Here is an 18,913-nt window from a genome sequence, read left to right as displayed (position 1 = left end):
CTTTGAGGTTCAAAATCGGCATAAACCACAAGGCTATATAAACATTTGTTTGCTGAGCTCAGGAGGTCTGAAAACACCCCGTTGCCAAGCACCACCCAGAACCTGCATATATTCATATTTCAAACATATCCCTTGGGGTGCCACCTGCTTTGGAGACAAATCAAATGGCCTGTGGCAGAGGCAAAGCAGGTTGGGAAAATATAAAGAGCTCTGCCCAAGAGCGAGCCAGCCTGAAGTTTGCTCCTTGTGAACGATGACTGTCGAACTGTGTGACCTTGGAATCCCCATTTCTCTCATCAAACTATATATTCCACATTTGTATACTCTACATTGAAGCAGATGCCTTTTTTTTTTATTACCCTCTCTTCTTTAAGAGTTCTTAACACCTGCCTTTTATGATTCTTTATCAGGTACATTTTAAAGGAAAGTTATCAGAGAACTTGGTTTAGATAGCCCTTGAGATACTCAGGTAAGACTGGGTCTCAGGTAGTCATGGGAAGAATCTAGTCAGATGAGTTCTCCTAGGAAGGCAACCTGCTCCAGGTCTTTAGAGTGAAATCTCCTGAGGCAGCTCCAAGGATTTAGGCTTCACTTCACTGTGACTCTGCTCTTGGCTGAAGGAGTTGGTGTTCCACTTCCATTCCCTACCCTTTCCAGAGCTGTCTCTCATTTCTCAGGCAACATCATAAACATGGCCTCCAGAGAGGCTTTATTTGACCACCCTCAGCTAAGGTCTTTTTGTCTTTTACTTTGTGATGCTTGACGTCAGCAGACACATTGCAAGTTGTAATCATTTCTGGGGTGGTGATAGTGGTGGTGGTGGTGGTGGTGGTGGTGGTGGTGTGTGTGTGGGGGGGAGGTAGTGTGTGTGTGAGTATGTGAGAGTGTGTGTATGTGTGTGTGAGGGGGGAGGTAATGTGTGTGTGTGAATGTGTGAGAGTGTGTATGTGTATGAGTGTGTGTGTGAGTGTGTGTCTGTGTGTGTGAGTGTGTGTGAGTGTGTGAGAGTGTGTATGTGTATGAGTGTGTGTGTGAGTGTGTGTGTCTGTGTGTGAGTGTGTGTGAGTGTGTGAGAGTGTGTATGTGTATGAGTGTGTGTGTGAGTGTGTGTGTCTGTGTGTGAGTGTGTGAGAGTGTGTGTATGTGTGTGTGTGAGGGGGAGGTATTGTGTGTGTGAGTGTGTGAGAGTGTGTATGTGTATGAGTGTGTGTGTGAGTGTGTGTGTCTGTGTGTGAGTGTGTGAGAGTGTGTGTATGTGTGTGTGTGAGGGGGAGGTATTGTGTGTGTGAGTGTGTGAGAGTGTGTATGTGTATGAGTGTGTGTGTGAGTGTGTGTGTCTGTGTGTGAGTGTGTGAGAGTGTGTGTATGTGTGTGTGTGAGGGGGAGGTAATGTGTGTGTGAGTGTGTGAGAGTGTGTATGTGTATGAGTGTGTGTGAGTGTGTGTGTCTGTGTGTGAGTGTGTGAGAGTGTGTGTATGTGTGTGTGTGAGGGGGAGGTAATGTGTGTGTGTGAGTGTGTGAGAGTGTGTATGTGTATGAGTGTGTGTGTGAGTGTGTGTGTCTGTGTGTGAGTGTGTGAGAGTGTGTGTATGTGTGTGAGTGTGTGTGAATGTGTGAGAGTGTGTGTATGTGTATGAGTGTGTGTGTGAGTGTGTGTGTGTGTGCCTATGTATGTGATGCTCATGGGTCCTTCTAATATCTCTTCCAAGCCCTTCACTATTTCTATTCCAGTCAGTTCTCTTCCTTCCTTCCTTCCTTCCTTCCTTCCTTCCTTCCTTCCTTCCTTCCTTCCTTCCTATCTTCCTTTCCTCCACCTCTTCCTCCTCTTTCTTTAATTTAATAACTTTAATGAAAGTAAAATTCAGGCTTAAGCATGAGACATTTGGAATCTAAGATAAAAAACAGCCATTTTCAAAACAAGTAAATAAATCTACATAAACACACATTTATTAATAATCAGAAAATCCTTATGTGTTATGCTAATTAAGAGGGTTCTAATAGCATGTTTGGTCAGAACTGGGTTGATAGACTGAAGAGAAAAGTAGTAAAAGTGACTTCAACAGATGACTATTGCGCTGTCTAGTTTTGTGTTAAGTTGACACAAGCTAGAGTCATCAAAGAGGAGGGAGAGAGAGTCAGACATCAGAGAGTCAACTGAGAGAATGCCTTCATAAGATCCAACTAAAAGATATTTCCTTAATTAGTGATTTATGGGGGAGGGCCCAGTCTATTGTGGGTGGTGCCATCCCTGGACTGGTGGTTCTGGGTTCTATAAGAAAGCAGGCTGAACAAGTCGCGTGGAGCCAGTAAACCGCACCCCTCCATGTGCCTTTGCATATCCTCCTGTCTCCAGGTTCCAACCCTACTTGAGCTCCTTTCCTGACTTCCTTCGATGATGAGCAGTGATGTGGAAGCATAACGCTTCCTCACCAGACTGTTTTTGGTTTTGGTGTTTCATCATAGCCATAGCAACCCAAAGTATAAAAAATAAAAAATAATAATTTTGACCAAAATATTTCACTGCATTTCTAAAACGGAAATCTCAAGCTTAAAATATTGAGTAGAAGTACAAATTTCTTTTTTCCCCCAGGTAACATTTTACTTCATGAGCTTGTCATCCCGTCATTGGTTCACTAGCTCCATGATGAGAAGGGAATCAGCCACCCATAATAATGTTATTAATGGGGATGTGGATCAGTTTCACAAAGAAGCCAGTGAATCCCATGATAGCAAATCCTATCACTATGGCCATGGAGTTCTTTTTTATCAAGTTTGGTGCATCTTTTAACCAGCTGAATCGAGTCCTTTACAAACTGCTGACTTGACTCAACAAACTGGATTACCTGTTCCATGTTTGTGGGACGACAGTTTGAGAGGGTAGAGAAACATAGCTTAGGAGAGACTTGAACACAACGGAACCACACAAATTTCTTTTAAATGTGAACATAATATAACTCAATTGCATTTATAAACACATTATTTATAGGGATAAATATATGAGTTAATTTATAGTAGAATCAGAAGCTGCTAATTCTTAAGTAACCACCAAAGTAAAAATATATGAAAGATTTAAGATTGGTCGAGAGATATGGAGGATAGAATGCAAGTAAAAGTTACTATGTAGGGATCGTGTTGGAAGAATTTCCCAGGACTTTTGGAAAGCACCGTGCGAACTCTCTGTAGCTGTTATAACAAGTTGCTGGCTTAGAACAACAGAACTTTGTCTGCCATTTCTGGAATTCTACAGAAATTCTACAAGAGTATCACTGGGCTGACTTTAAGATGGTGGCAGGGGACGTTAGGGGAGAATTCATCTCCTTGAAGCTTCCAGCTTTCAGGAGCTGTCTGCATTCTTGGGCTCCCTTTCTTCACCTTCAAAATCAGCATAAGTAGGCTGAGTCCTTCAACATCAGAACACTCTGACAACCTCTCCTGTCTGCATCTCCTACTGTGTAAACATAGCTGATTCTACCAGGTTTCCCTGGATAACCCATGATGATCTTTTCACTTGGGGTCATCTGTAGTGACCTAAATTAATCTACAATGTTAACGTGGATTGTTTACTGGGGACTAAGAGATGGGAACCTTTGGGGAGCTAGTTTTCTTCCCATCACAAATACAGACATCAATCTACAGATTTAAGAGGCTGTATAAACTTCAAGAATGATCTCTCTCTCTCTCTCTCTCTCTCTCTCTCTCTCTCTCTCACACACACACACACACACACACACACACACACACCCAGCATGAGTACACTAGCTCAAGGACATTAATAATCAAAGTTCAGACTAACAGATAGAAAGGAGTGATATGGGGTTGGGGATTTAGCTCAGTGGTAGAGCACTTGCCTAGCAAGCACAAGGCCCTGGGTTCAGTCCCCAGCTCCGAAAAAAAAAAAAAAAGAAAAGAAAAAAAAAAGAAAGGAGTGATATTTGATAGACCCAGCTAAGATATAGGTTTCCTTAAAAGAGTAATGAAGATAGACAACTGTGTATTCATTAAAACCACCAATGAAATTCAGAAAGTCTTAGAATAATGTTGTCTGTGTGCAGAAGAAATACTACTATTAGCATGCAGTTGAAAGCTGTCAACAGTTACCGGCATGGTATTCTGTACTGTGTAAATAAGTGTTTTCATCTGAAACAGAAGTCATGGCTGTCCTGGAACTAGCTCTGTAGACCAGCCTAGCCTCAAACTCAGAGATTCACCTGACTCTGACTCTTGGGATAAAAAGTGTGCGCCACTACCGCTGGGCATATTTTCTTGTTTATATCTTATTTATATCTTCTTACATTTTGTATCTTCTAGTCTGTTGCTTTAAAAAAATATTTAGAATCACAAAAAATAACTAGGGAAACACAAAAATGTCTTATATAGCCTGTATATAACCACACCTATGGCTAATGTTTTATGTCCAGATTGGTAGATTTAATATTAATAAACCAGCATTTATGAGTTATTAACTAAAAGTATACTTTATTCAGACTACATTTGCTGTTTTAAAGATTGATTTATTGTGTCTGTGCCCCAAATATATTCACTTGCTCCTTGTGTGTGCCCACTTTCTATGGTCAATTCCTGTAATTTTTGGAACTCTTTTCTTTCTAGAGCCTGTTTTGCTCCCAAGGGTGACATCATAGACAGGGTTGGGGTGGGGGTGGGGTATAAACATACCAGACCTATCACCTTTAGTAGAATTTATCAACCATCTCCCAGAGTTTCACCCCAAGGACTAAGCTTCAGAGCCAGGTGGCAGCTGGCACATCCTTATTGTTCCCCCTCTGTTCCCCAGATGATGTCCCCATACCCTGACAGTGTTCTTATGTAAGAACACCAAGTGAGACCTCAGATGTTTGTGTGAGCATGCACGCATGTGTGTATGTGTTATTCTTTCTACATTTCCTAATAGAGCAAGTATCAATCTGTCTTGTTCATGGCTATCTCCTAGTGCCTAGTTTATGCCTAGTTTACTGTCCAGTTTGCAGAGAGTATTCAGTGTAGGTTTTCGTAACTGATGAATATCAGTGGCTATTGTTATTGAAATGCAGAATTTCTTCATTTCACTGCACTTAATTTATAGTAGTCTTCTACACACACGCTTTCCAAAATGGAAATCTGTGGGGCCAGGGAGCCATGGTACTTGGAGAAACAGGATCCGTTGAGGTGTGTCCAAATCCTGGAAATCTCGTCCTAAGATTGGCAAGAGTAGGATCACTCCCCCACTGTCCTGGACCTGTGTGTCCTGATGTTCATAGCCCTTCACCCCCACCTTCATCTACTAGAGGAGATCACAAAGCAGGTAGACAGATTAAACTTCCTCTCCCCTTATATGGACACATCCAGCAGTTGCTAGAATTCTTTTTTATGCAAATGAGGCATCACCAGTGCTGTGGGCCCAGTCAATAATGTACACTCATCATGAGATCCCTCTACCAACCTCCCAAAAGTTTAAGTAATCTTTGTTCCTTTATTAAAGAAGCTGCCTCCCAAGATTCTGTTTTCAATGCCATCTGAGTTCTCTTGCGCCTGAGGTCTCTTTCATTTCCAGCCATACTGCTTGCTTCCCCTCTCAGGATCCCGTGAAGATGCTGCTATGGGAGGGGAAGCAGAGCCTGACTAGCAGAAACTAAAAATATTTTTCTCCTAAAAGGCTTTGAAGACTAGTATTCCTGTTAAGGTGTTTAAGCACGGTTTGATATGGCCAGAGGCTCTTCACAAGCGAAGGATGTCAAAAAGGCTTCTCTTAGGAGTGTGACACTTCTTGTTGGAGGAACTCAGTGTGTCCCACCCAGTGTGGGGCCATTCGGGATCTTTAGCAGCGAAACCGCAGCATGGTTAATAGTGGGTGCTTTTAAACAGAAACTAACTGGACTTTGGACCAAGTGCATACAGTGAAGTGAGATGAATACTTGTATAGAAGGTATGGCAAAAAATAAAATAAAATAAAAATCAGGAACACAGGCTAGTCCTTGACTATATTGGTTATTTCTGAGAACTTATGTGTGGTGTGTTGGATGTTACCCCCATTCTTAATAAACAAGAAGAGAGGGAATATAAAGCCAGTTATGATTACTTTGACACTCCTCCACCTTCACACACACACACACACACACACACACACACACACACACACAGCCCCCACCACCACTCTCAACCATTGCTCTATACTACCCCTGTGTCAATAATACTTAAAACTAGCTCACTGGGTGAACTCACTGAAATCTTCAGTTTGAAAAAACAATAAAATGGAGAATAAGATATTATTGGCAATAAAATGCACCTGTTTTGAGCTGCCTTTAAAAAGTCATATGTTCCTATTTAAGATGGGGCAGATGTGTTTTGTGACTAAGACATTTCTCATTGTTCTCCAGAGGTGGGTGGAGGGAATAGGTCCTGGAAGTGGACCTTTCTCTGGAAGCCAAAGAGAGGATTGAGGTATGAGAGAGAGAGAGTCAACTGGCTTTAGAGGACCCTCAAGATCTCTTTTAGATGTCAAATTCCAGAATATAAGAATGAGATAACTTACATAGACCTTGAGTGTGTAGTTGGGAAGGTTTAAACTAGTAAGGAGACTTGAAAGAAATACACAAATGCATGGTAAGTAAACACCTATGTATTACACATGCTCTCTGTACAGGTAAGCAGAGATTCACCAGGAACCCCCTAGTGTAGGGGTCTAGAGCAGTCATTCTCAACCTTCCCAATGCTATGACTAGTTAATACAGCTAGTTCCTCATGTTGTGGTGACTCCCTACTCATCAAATTATTTTTGTTGCTACTTCATAACTGTAATTTTGCTACTGCTGTGACCCCAGGGGGTTGAGACCCAGGGATTGAGAACTATTGGTCTAGTATGTGGCACTGCAGTCAGTGTATGTGAGTGGCCTTAGACAAATGTCTTACTTCTCCTGAGCCTTAGTTTTTCTGTTGTGAAAAGCTATTGCTCTGTGGTTTAAATGATCCCAGGCCCTTAAAAACTGGAAGGCTTTGAGATTGCAGCTATTTTTGTTTTTTACCTGAGGACCTTTACATTAAAAGTCTCCTTAAAATGATATGTATACAGATATTTCTGTTTCTTTTGCATGTTCTCTAAAATTGAAAGGGGAAGACTTTAAATTTGGAATGCTAGAATATTCAGAATGAGAATTTGAAACTTTCCCCCAAGTCATAGTTGTTGCCAAGGTTTGGCAGTGCTCTGATGAATTTTGTGTCCATGGTTGCTTTTTTTTTTTTTTTTTTTTTTTTTGGCTGAGACAGGGTTGGTAGCTGAGTTTCCTGACGTTCAGTCTTGGCTTCCTGCCATCTGTGCAGATGACAGGTTTCTGTAGGGAATGTAACATAAATATTTTGCTCTAACTCTGTTTATATTTTGGGGAAGGCAGACTAGTTCTGAGACAGTACTTGTCATATCTACCAATAAAATATCTCCCCCCATTTTCCCATCCTTGAACATCTGATTTCCTATTGGCTTTCCTCTTGCTCTCTTTGTACTTGACTCCCCCAACCCCAAGCTCCAGACCTCCCACTCATCCTTCCAATCTCTCTCCTTTATCCTTCTTTTTCTTCTCTACTTACCTAGACTTGTTTATTTAAGATTGAAATTCTTAAATTTCTGATCAGGCAGTCCTAGTTAAGACCAAACACATCATTGCCATGGAGTTGAAATAGCTAAGGATTGAATCACTCTCTGGAAGTTTCTGAGAAGCATTAGCATGGAGAATTAGGTACCAGCAGGAAGCGACCAGCAGTGGCAAATTGTATATGTGCCACAGGGTTCCAGGAAACCATCCCATGGGTCCTGGTCCCTGTGGTTTCCCTGCTAAGTGCCCAGTGCCTTGGATTCAGGCAGATCAGGTTCAAGTCCTGGCTCTGCCACTAATTAGCTGTTTTTGTTTTAGCTGAGAGAGAGAGAGAGAGAGAGAGAGAGAGAGAGAGAGAGAGAGAGAGAGAGAGAGAGAGACTGACTGTAGACCTCCAGGGAATAGTGGAGGGAGTAGAGAACATGTTTATTTTGCACATTGCCTGGAATATGATACATACTGTATGCTTCCAGTCATTGGCAAGGCCACGATTAACCATAGCATTCAACCCCTTTCCTGCTTCTTTTTCTAGTCCACCTACCATTTCTCAAGTAGTCACACATTAGTCAACACTTGTCAACACTTGCCTTGACTAATTTTGTTCCCCTTTCCAGGTCTTGAGATGAGACTAGCAGAAGGTAGGAAGGCACCACATCCCACCTCCAACCTAACTTGTGGAAAAACGCAGACCTCAGCAAACAAAAATAAAGCTGGGTCATGGTGGCCCACCCTTTAACCCCAGCACTCAGGAGGCAGAGGTAGGCGAATCTCTGAGTTTGAGTCCTGCTTGGTCTATAAAACAGGTTCCAGGATAGCCTGGGCTACACAGAGAAATCTTGTCTTGAACTTCTCCCCCTGCCCTAACCCTCAACATAAGAAAACAAAAATGGCGTCTCTTTCCACCCTCCCATCCCATTCCGCCTTCCTTTAAGCACAGAGACAAATGTCTTGGATTTTCTCAGTCCACTGGAATTCATTCCAAGGAGACACTTGAGCTTTGGAAGATCACTGCTGTGCTTCTCCAGAGAGGAGGGAGGGGAACTTTTCTCCTTCCATGCTCCCCTTCTCTTATTTATCCAAAGTCCCAAATAAGATTTATTGTCACCCAGGGTTTCTCATATCCAGGCTGCTTGTTAATATTTCAGATAAACACCGTTCCTGAACACAACCCTGCACGGTTCTATTCCTGTTCTGTGCCCAGTGATTCAGTCACATTGCCTTGGCAACCAATTAAAATACTCTGATGTGTATGGCGATATCATTCCCAGTTCTGCAAAAACCAGGGCGACCTCCTCAGAAGCCATGCCAGTCACTGGCATTCTTCTTGCAATCTGCTCCATTCTGGTTTGAGTTCTTTTCTCTCTTTCTTTTTCTTTTCTTTTGTTTTTACTTTCTGAAATCCCATTACCCTTGAATCTTCTGCAAGCACTTACATGCTATGCTAGCACACCTGGCCTGAAGTCAAGAAACACCAGTCAACCAGACAGCAGCTGGTACTGATTCTGGGAGCAAAATGGTTGGCTTTCTGGTAGCTCTCCAGCCTTGAGGCTGATAAATCTGAATGTAGTTTCCTACAGAGTGGCAAGCATTAGGCATTCAAATTAACTATTTAGTGAGTGTTGGTTACAGTGGAGAGACTGTGCTAGAGAGGGAGGGAGATAGGACACTTTCTTACTTGCAGAGTTTAAGGTCATTGGGAAAGAGTAGAGTGCAACAGGGAACCCCGGGAATCTCAGGAGGCACATAAGACTGACCTGGGGTGTAAGCAGAGGACTTGTTTCCCAGAGGAATGAAGGCTACATAGACCTCAGAGTGAGTTTCAGACAGCTATGTGGGGTCAACTTGCTGACTAGGAAAAAGTCACATTTTTGCTCTCCTGTCTGTCCCTTGGATGAATGTCTTCAGCTTGGGTGGTCTGTTTTGAGCTCTCTGGGATTATCTGCTTTATTTCTCCTCCAGGGTGGTATCCTCTTATTAGCTTTTGGGGGAAGGGCTATACCAAATGCTCTAAGTTATTTAGACTCTTTCTCTTGACTGTGAATGATAACCAAAGACACATTCTCCAAGGCCGGAAGCCTTGGGGCTGTAGGTACAGGACTCAATACTTAGCATATATGTCTCGGTGTGTTTTGAAGTTTGTTGGCTTACTGTCGTCTATCAGGGCTTAGATGATTAGTGACCCAAACCATGTGGATTTAAAAAAAAAAAAAAAGATTCAACTCAATCACTTCTCTGAACTCCCCACAGCTACTGCACAGGGATGCTAAAATTTGACCTGTAATCATATTCTCTATAAAAACAATATCCACACCAGCTGAGCCTGGGGCTACTATATTCAATATAGAGATTCGACAGCACGCATGTCTGTGGCTGCATGTAGATTGGGAGTCTTTGGGCTAGAGAGATGATTTAGTGATTAAGAGCACTGGCTGCTCTTCTAGAGGGCCTGGATTCAATTCCTAGAGCCTACCAAGTGGCTCACAACTGTCTGTAGCTTCAGTTCCAGAGGACCTGATTCCCTCTCTTGGCCTGTGCAGGCACCGTATGCATACATATGGTGCACAGATATACATTGCAGGCAAAATATCTAAATACATAACAATAAATTCATTTCTTAAAATTAAAAACACATCAAATGAGAATCTGTGGGTTGAAGTGTTTTGCCCCAGGAATGACACTGGAGAGGTACTCTCTACATGGACCGTGTTGGCAGAGTGGACCGGTCCCTCCCCTGTTACGTTAGCACTCAGTGCTACTTTTAGGAAGTATGAATTCCTCGCGGTGGCTAGTGTGTAAGGCTCTTTGAGGACAAGGGTCGTGCCTCATTTGCTTTCGTCTTAACTGAAGCCAAAGAGAAAGACTAAAGTACAGTGCCTACAAGAGCTCACTACCCATCAGGCCCTGTGGTAGGTAATTCCTAGAAGTTTTCTTGATTTATGCGCCAAGTGGCACCAGGATTGTCATTTTATTTATTGTGTGGATGCATGAGTGAGTACCTGTGCATGCGCGTGGAAGCCAGAGGAAACCTCAGAGGAAACCCCAGGCATGACCCTTAGGAAGGCCATCTACTTCCTTTAAGACAGGGTCTCGGGCTGGAGAGATGGCTTAGTGGTTAAGAACACTGGCTGCTTTTCTGAGGGACCTGGATTCAATTCCCAGCACCCATAGGGTAGCACACAAGTGTCTGTGACTCCAGTTTCAGAGGATCCAACACCTCACACAGACATACATGCAAGCAAAACACCAATATACATGAAATAAAACATTAAACACACACACACACACACACACACACACACACACACACACACACGAGAGGTGGGGAGGCCTATGCACACACCAGGTGCTAGGGGGGGACTGAGAACTACAGTGGGTCCACAGTTTCCTGTTGAGATGATGGAAAAGTTCTAGAGATAGAGAGTGACTGTGGTTGCAGAAGAGGAATGCTGTCTGTGCTGCCGAGCAAAGAACACAGAAGGGCCACACATGCAGGCATAACACCATGTCTGCTAAAGTTAGGATTTGGGCAGCAACTGAGGCCCCCAGCCGTGTGCTTGTCCACAGTGATAGTGGAAGTCAGATCAGTTCACCCTGTAACTCACGGGCACATTATTTTGGAGCCCAGTCCTTTCTGCGACTAACGCCAATTAACTCGGATGAAACATGTCTACCGAGAACCAAGGAGTGCGTGTGGACTCGTGGTATGCAACCAAGGAGGTTAGCTTTGTGGAGAGGGGCAGTTCCTGTCTTCAGGTTTGCGATCCATGACCCAAGGGATTGTGAGCCTGACCCCACCATGTTTTTAACAGAGTGATGTTCATCCATCAGAAAGGTATTTAAGGAGGTGACTCACGTCAAGAGCAATTCAGGCTCCATGTGCTTTGCACCTAATGTAGTGTGCAGCTCATTCCTCACATAGCTCTGTAATAGCTTAATTCATGAAGGACTCATTCCTGCCCCAAGAGGAGTTAGCCCTTGGTTCCAGAAAGTCTACCAGACACATGAACTCATCCATTTATTTACTCCAACTTTCAATAAACATTCTGGAGATCCTACCAGGGGTGAGGCTGTAGACGAGGGGCTCTGAGCACAGTATTGAAAGATGAGGCAAACCTTGGTATCTTGAAGAAAGGCTGAAGAACTGACAGAGATCTGAGTTGAATTCAGTGAGCATTTCTTGTGACTTGGCAGGACAGGGCCGGTGTGTGGCAGGCACTGAGTACTCCGGCTTCTGTGCTGGGGCTCTGGGGCTGTGAATCAGCACTACTGCTGATGCTGACAAAGACCAAGCTGCAGGAAGCTGCACACAAAGGACTATGTCCTGTGCTGTTCTGTCACTAATGTTTTGGGTGCTGTGGCTGGCGTTCCTATGCTCTGGGTTTACTTGGTGACAGGACCATGGGAAGACTGAAGATTGGCTCTGCTTTCTGCTGCTTCTCCATTTCCCAGTGTGCTTAGCCATCACCTTGGAGCACCCCGTCTCATTTAGCTGTATCACATCCATCAAGTCTCTACTGATGTAGCTGCAAGGCCACATGCTGACATGTAGCCGGTTTGGCATGGCTGTCGGAGTGACTTTATTACGGGGAGCAACTGACATACACCTTCCACCGGATAAGAAGGCAGGGCATCCTGCCTCCTCTCCATCTGTTTCCTCCCTCCCAGCTACTGTTCGAATTCAGCACATCTCTGTCTGCCTTTCCTTGCAGCCTATGTGCAGGTCAGACCCTGCCTTCTCATCCCTCGACCCCATTCTCCTTCGATCTCTAAAAACGCCTATCTTGTGCAAAGTTTCTTCAGATTGACCAAGCTTCATTCCCCTCAAAAATGATCTACCTCATTACCTGACATTCTCAGTATGTTTAAGTCTGTGTCTTCTTTGTCTTTTTTTTTTTTTTTTTTTTTTTTGGTTCTTTTCTTCGGAGCTGGGGACCGAACCCAGGGCCTTGCGCTTCCTAGGTAAGCGCTCTACCACTGAGCTAAATCCCCAGCCCTGTGTCTTCTTTGTCTTAATCAACTTTATTGAATTATAACATACATGTAGATGCATCCATTTAAGTAGAAAAAGATGGTGAATTTTGGTAGAGCTCCATACAATTACACTAAACATTTTTATTAGCCTCCAAATCATAATTCATAGTTCATAATTCTGGAACTTTATATAAATAGAATGAGGCAATACTGCATTTAGCACCCCTCCAGCATTCTTAAAACTGGACGTGTCATACAATTCATGGCTAATATGGTTGGTTATGTTTCTTTTTTCCCCTATACGTCATAATAATACAATGTGTCTTACAATGGATGCCATCTTACAATCAATGTCTAATTTATACACAGACACATGTTATACCTGGGTTTGTATTCTTATATGCTGATAGCTGGGTTTCCAGCCAGTTAGGGGTGGAGACTTAGCCCTGGGAAAGTAATACGCTTACTGTGCTGTGTTGGTTACCATAGCTCCTGTGGCTAGAAACCAGTAGAAAGGAAATCCCGCAAAGGATGGAGATCGTGGGTTTCAGAGCTGCTTAACACTAAGGTCTGTGTCATGACTGAGCATGTGAACTCTGAGGCAGCGCTTCTTCAAGTTTGTTCTATTGCTAAGGTCCTGACAAGAATGTGGCGCAGTACTGTGGAGATGTGGGGAATGAGTTCACCCTATTTCCCCAAGCCTGTAATGTTGGCTGCTTGGAGGCTGAGGCAATGGGACTGGGGGCTCAAGGCCCATCTGGACTGTGGGTTAGACTCAAAATGAGCTGGGCAATTTATCAAGACCTTTCCCTCAAATAAATAAAATGAACAAGAAAGGATGGGGTGGGAGTGAGGGGAGGGAGCTCAGGAACTGAACACTTGCTAGGTGTATGCAAGGCCCTAGGTTCAATCCCCAGCACAGGACAGAAAGGGGAAGAGGAGTTTGGGAATGGTTTTTATTACAACCTCCCACTTGGAGATTCCCAGTTCATTAGAGGTTAAAGTCTTTTGAAATCTCAACAGCATTCTGAAGTGAGGTTTATAGTTTTGTGGTTTGACTCTGGAACTCTGTGGGACACTCATTAAGGGTTTATAATGCACACATGTGAAAGGCTGGTCGCTGGACTAAGCAAAAATGAAAAGAATGCAAAAGATAGCAGAACCCTGGAATGGGTCAGATGAGGCTACTCTTCATGGGTAATAAGCAACACAAGTACTTTCTCTGGCAAACCTCTTTACAGTATGATGAGACATGTGTAGCAATCTTTTGTAAGCAGAAAGGAAAACAACACAAAAATATGCATATGCTAATTCCCAAAGTGGTGTTTCCCTTGTGGTGGATAATTGACGTCAACTAAGAAGAACCTCATGCCCCACCCACCTGCCTTAGAGCTGAGGGCTCTCCTGAGGAATGAGCCAGACACCTTTAACCAGCCGGAGCAGGTCATGTAACACTGGACTCACTGAAACAGTGCAGAGCCCCCTGCAGCAGGCATCTGGATGTAAGAACAGAACTTAACAAGAAGTAGTGCGAACAAGGAAAACTACCATATTGAAGTTGGACACCCATGCCAACAGAAGAATAAAGAGCCCCAAGAGAAGGTACCCACTTGTTTAGACTTTCAGGAGTCTCATCACAGTACTAAAAGAAAAGCTATATTATATATGCAGAGAGCCTGGTGCAGACCCGTAGACCCTGCGCATGCTTCGGTCTCCATGAGTTCATTGCTCAGTTCTTTTAGAGGGCCTTGCTCCCAGCAGTCTTTTCTGTGGCTGATGCTTTATCATTCACTGTTGCTAATGCGTCTTAGCACCTGTTGGGTACCAGGCACTTAGGATGAGCTCTCAATACGCAGCATCACGTTTTAACTTCATAACGACCTTATGCTCTATGCATACCGTAATTATCTCTACTTTACAATACAGAAACTGAGGATTACTGGCGGTAAGTGACTTGCCCAAAGTTTCACAGCTAATAAATGCCAAATCCCAGCCCAAAGGCAGCGTCATCTGACCAGAGATCCATGAGCACAGTTAGCAATGGTAAGGAGAATGGGATATAACTAACGACTGGTGCATGGAGGGCAGGTGACACCAGTGACCTCAGGACCCTGTGCTTTTCCAAAGTTGTTGGCAAATAAAGGTGAGTAAGCCGGAGAGTCACCGGTGTCTCTGGGTCCCTCAACCACAGCCTCTACATACTTGAATCCTTCCATCTGCGACATATGGTCGTCCCAGGTGTCACCCGACTGCTGTTTTCAGGGACTGGAATGATTTCAGTTCTTTGTACACTTAGCAAAACCCACCATCTGTATTACAGCTTAGAACACATCTGAGACCCAAGAAAGAGTCACAGCCACCTTGTAGTTTCTGCCTGACCTCAGCTCCCTCAAGTGCTTTCTGATCTCTTTTTTTTTTTTCTTCTTCTTCTTCTTCTCTCTCCTCAATTGCTTGCAAGAACAGCTGAGGAAGTTTCTGTGACAAAGCCACCTGGTCTGTGCGTGGTGACAGCAGGTGTGCTCTCGCTGATTTGGGGTATGATTGCCACAGTGCTTAACAACGCAGGTAGGAAGTCCAGCCCTGAGAGACCCAGGTTGGTGACAGTTGCACTGAGAAAGGAGGTGGGACAGGGAAAAGAGAAAATGCAAAATTCATGAAGAATCAGCACTGCTTGGGGGTGAACCAGATTCTTGCTTTCTGTATATGGTTTTAAAATTTTAACTAACTTTTTGAACTATTCAGAGAAGTGAAGCTGGTGAGCTCTCTCTGACCATCGACCCCACAGATCCCTAAGGGCTCTGGAATGGAGCCCTCAAAGCCAGCTCGTGCTGAAACAACATATACCTGAACTGTGAACCATAGAGCATTTAGAAGAAAACCAAACACGGCGGATAATCAGGGTACCAAGAATCCTTTTGGGGGGGTGCTTAATCCACAAAGGGGTGAGGAAGGGCGGGTAGTTTTGAGTAGAAAGTGCTGAGTCACTTGGGTAATGATGGCAGCTAATATTTATTGAGCCAGTTAGTGCCCTAAGAGTTAATGGGTGTGAATCAGCTCCTTATATCTCGCAACAACACTCTGAGGTAGGTGCTACTATTATCTTCAATTTGCTGATGAAGAATTGAAGGCCCCGAGGTTTAAGTGACTCAGTCAAAAATACACAACCTCTGAAGGAGGAGACTCGGAGTTTGGAGTTTTAATTTCTCAATACCTTTATCTCATGCCCTAATTCAGAAATATTATAAAACTGAACAAGGAGGAAGGAGTTGCTCTTTGGCAACTCAAAATCTTTTCGCAGGCTCCTGCAGTTCCTTTGGCTTGGCTGCATTGTGAGGCAGACTGAGAAGCTAAGGGATTTGTACCATAAGGAACCCACCAGAGCTTCTAATCTGGGCGGAATAATTGCATGCCGTAAAAGACCATAGCCACGTCTTAAGTTTTCTTTTTACACAATCAACTTGGGAGGGATTTAGATGTGTAGGCACAATGGGCTAATTTTTCCTCTCTCTTGGGCTGGCAGCATGAGGTGTGACTATTGGCTCCACCCTAGCATACTTGCTGGCACAACAGGCATCAGGCCTCTTCGAGCCAACAAGAAGGATCCTGATGAGCTTGTTTGCTGGATGAGCCTGGGCGAGCAGAGCAGACTTTGGGCTTGTGGGTAGGAAGTTAAATGAACTCCTTCAGAGTGCCAGGCTATCAAGGAGGCCTATGAAAGAGGTGTTTTACAAAATGGTACCCTATGACAACAGATTATTTTCTCTGCTCAGGGGAGTACTTTGACTTGGTGTTACCCCAGGTTCACCACAGACTCATGTTTAATGACAATGCCTGTTCAGCTTTGCTTCAAGGGCTATAACTCCCGTGTTTTTGCAGAATGCCTCACAAATGGCAGGGCACAATAAACAGTCAATAGTGATGTTTACTATGATAACGATCTTCCAATGCCTTTCATCTGAGCCTCTCAGACTGCTTTGCAAGCACTAATTAGTTAGGTGTTAAGGTGGCTCTCTGTTTTTACAATACATTTTTCCCATTTTACAGAATTTTAAATTGAGACCCAGCCAACTTAAGTGGCTTGGCCAAAGTCATACCAAGAGTTTAAATTAACGATAATGATGGTGCTTTGCACTTCCCTAGCAGATGTTGTCCATGGTGATACAGCATGTTGCAAAGATAATTTCACAGTGCCTTAGAGAAGGAGTGGGGGGAGCGAATATTACTGGCTATTGGCTTGGTTGGATAAACTGAAGCAGAGAGGGCAAGTAACTCTGGGAGAGGGGGGTGGTTGAATGATGTTCCAAGTCCATTCTCAGAATGACTGAGCTGGAAGGCATGATGGTTTCATGCTCTCATATATACAGGAAAGATAGTTATATTTTTTTCAAGCAGAAACAAGTTGTGGAATGTCACCATTTTAACATCCGGGAATCAGCTTGTTCATATCCCAGCAGGAGGCAAAAGGCATGAGATGAATACTTCACAGAAAGATATGAATGAATTGGAGGTGCTAGTGATGGGCTGCCAGCTCCTCTCTTTGAAAAACATGTTTATTAATTCAGATTCTCTTGGAAAGTATAAACCTTCAAGGACTCGAATCTGTGTTCCAGCCTAGTGACAGGGCTAGGTCCGGGACAGCTTGGGAGTAGCAAAGTCATATCACTGTCTCCCTTGTTTCATGTCCCAAGTCCTCAAGAAGAGGTCCCAGGACACTCACTTTCTTAATGTCTTACATATTATCTCCCTTGTGGAGGAGCATACTCTGTGACTCTAGCATGGTTCAACTCCTTGATAACTGTGGAGTCACTTTTCTTAGCAACATGGGGGAAAGATGAAAACCTAAACAGAAGTATTACAGGGAACCTGCCTCCTTCCAGGCAACATCCCCACAGTGATGATGAGTATCTCCTGAAAGGCAAGTCAGACTTTCCTAAGGAACAGAAGAGAAGAGGCTTCTAGGTGTTAGGCGTTCAAGGGAGATTTGCCAACCTGGAGACAGATAGCTTTTCTCTGTTAACAAGGCCTGTTTGAATAAAGTTTGTTCTCCACCCTACTTAACCTTTGGAAGCCTGTGGATTCTGATCGATTGAGGAGACTTCCAGAGGAGTGAGCGCCCATCCCTTCTCTGGAATGTGTTCACACACACAAGCACAACAGCAATAAAAAAAATCTTCAGCGATGAAACCGCACCAACTTCCCGCTCTCATTTTTGAATACTTACACACACAACTCTACCACATGGTTGTCGTAAAGGCATGAACTCCAAGAGACTGAACTCTCAGAAGAAAACTTTTAGGAAATAACTGATAGTGCACACTCCAGGCCTCTTCTGTGAAAGGAGAGAGTCCAGGGCCAAACACTAACTTGTACCCACTACAGCTCTCTGGAACAGTCCTGGGACTGTGCTGCTAGCATTAAAGCTTGCTGTAGGCAGGGCTTCAAAGAATGCATCTTTGATGACTTACGTATGCCAATAGTCTAAGCCATAGTGTTATGTCCATTTTGGTTCAGGGAGTCTGGGGATGACAATGCAAATAATCTGGGTGGACTCACAGGACTGAGTTCTCCTCCAGACTTGTGCTCTTGCACAGCGGCCCAGATAATGTTCTTAGGATGTGCTATCAGGGTTAGATAGGAGTGTAGGAGGCTTTACTTGGTAATCTATATGGTTTGACTGGGTCTGTAGTGTAGCCCTTGCCCTGGTACGCATTTTGTGTGTTCTCCTGCTTTGTAGACACACAATGGCGGCGTTCACATACACACGGATTCTATTATATAATCCTAGCCTTTGCCATCAATCAGTTCACTCGAATAGACACTTCCCTCCTGTGTGATTTCACGCATCAAGTATCTCGAGAGATGTACTTCAAGCACACCATGAATGAGCATCCTCTTAACAGCACTTTAAGACAAGGGATTTAGACAGATTTCAAGCAACACCTGATCTTTGAAAACATCTCAGAAATCTCAAAAGCAACTTTCAATTTTTCTTTGTTCCTCACCCCCCAGGTCATTTCCCACATATTGGTCTGGTTCCTGAACAGCACAGGAGAAAGACCAAGAACGATCATCTACAAGTGCTTTCCTCATTCCAACTCCCTCTGGAAAAGAACTAAAGACAATCTAGGAAGCCTTAAAGGTTCTGAGGCCAATTGTCAGATAGGTTAGACAGGCTTCCGAGTTCCCGTTGTGTCTCTGTAAAGTGATCACAGCTCACACAACTGATTTCTAGGCAGTCATCTACCTCCAGCACTCTGGTGGGAAGCCTGTCTCTACATGACTGAAGGAAATCTGTTTCCTAGCTCTCGGCATACACATAGCCAACCTCCAAAGTGCACATGATGTGAGCAAGCAGGATTTCT

At 43.8% G+C, this 18,913-nt stretch overlaps 1 protein-coding gene and 1 pseudogene across 2 annotated transcripts in view; both read right to left on the bottom strand.

Annotated features, from left to right (window-relative positions):
- Positions 1-18,913, bottom strand: part of Sh3rf2 (SH3 domain containing ring finger 2) — a 101,128-nt gene that overhangs the window by 80,529 nt on the left and 1,686 nt on the right. The gene's annotated exons all lie outside the window — the stretch shown is intronic.
- Sec61g-ps6 (Sec61 translocon subunit gamma, pseudogene 6) lies at positions 1,894-18,908 on the bottom strand (annotated as a pseudogene).

Source organism: Rattus norvegicus, chromosome 18, assembly GCF_036323735.1.
Source record: "Rattus norvegicus strain BN/NHsdMcwi chromosome 18, GRCr8, whole genome shotgun sequence".
NCBI lineage: Eukaryota > Metazoa > Chordata > Mammalia > Rodentia > Muridae > Rattus > Rattus norvegicus.
This window is presented reverse-complemented; position numbering and strand designations above follow the sequence as displayed.